Below are 1,340 nucleotides of genomic sequence, written 5' to 3'. Positions count from 1 at the left end.
TAAGTGACAGTGTTATTGAATTGTACTTGTAATATTTATTGAGTTGGTGTATGTTTTGCTGGTTTCACCGCAATACAATTTTAAATTCTATTTCTGCAAAAAAAAAAGGACTGATAATATTGACTGGTAGGTGAATTACATTATAACACGATAGAGCCATTACTCTCCTGCCCCCTTCTCCAAGTATCTTCTATGGCTTGGAGTGCCAATTTAATAAAGATATTGATTCTATTGCAACAGTTGATATTTACAAAACAAAACTTGATGATCTAACTGATGTCACAGTTCTGTCTTCTGATTTCCCATGGCCATTAAGCCAGCTCTATGTCCTCTCAGCATCCCACTCTCTTGGACCTGGTGCCTCAGATGGGTTTCCAAAGCAGTTCTTTCTGAAAGCTTTCCACTTATTATGATGACAACTAACATGATCTTGATTTCATGTTTTCCCATAGTTTCTCAAAAATAGAACTCCTGAGTAAGATGACTACAATATATTCTTGTTTGAAAACCAACGTGTCTGATTGTCATACAGCATTAGAGTTGAAAGGTCATCCAATATAGAGACTACTAGTGATAATGCAGAAAAGCTAAGAAATATATAAAAATACAAACCTTACTAATAATGCTCATGCAGAATTAAAAACCAGGCCTTATGACCTCTCAGCTAAGAAGTAATAACTGTAAGATCAAAGGAAGCATGATGTGGTGGAAGAAGAATTTGACAAAGAATCAAGAGAGCTTGGTTCAGTACCCAATTCTTCCACTAACTAACTGTGTAACTTTAGAGTGAACTCTTAACCTCTCAGAACCAATTTCTTCAACTATAAGTGGATGGATTGATCTAGAATTGTGCTATCCAATATTATAGCCTTTTTGAGATGAAGCTAGTCCAAGTTGAAATACTCTGTAAGTATAAAATACTCATCAGATTTCAAAGACTTACCAACACAAAAAGAATGTAAAACACATAAAACATCTCATTACATTATAATGTTATGTTAAATACATGATGAAATGATAGCATCTTGGGTGTATCAAGTTAACTAAAGTACACACCCAACTCATGATAACCCCGGATATGCAGGTTGGAACTTTGCTCCGTCGGGTTTTCAAGACTGTGACCTCTTGGAAGCAGATAGCCACATCTGTCTTCTGAGATGTATCTGAGTGGGTTTAACCCACCAGCTATTTGTTGACAAATTAATTGTCTCTGTCATGCTAACTGCAAGGGCAGCAGTCAAAACCACCAGCCACTCCTAGGGAGAAAGATGAGGCTCTATGCCAGTTAACAGTTAGAGTCTCAGAAACCCACAAAGGCTGTTTTATCTTGTCCTATAGAG

The sequence above is a fragment of the Echinops telfairi genome, unplaced genomic scaffold (genome assembly GCF_000313985.2).
Source record: "Echinops telfairi isolate 266 unplaced genomic scaffold, ASM31398v2 ScPeMD7_7469;HRSCAF=8507_1, whole genome shotgun sequence".
Classification (NCBI taxonomy): Eukaryota; Metazoa; Chordata; class Mammalia; order Afrosoricida; family Tenrecidae; genus Echinops; species Echinops telfairi.
Note: the sequence above shows the minus strand (reverse complement) of the source record.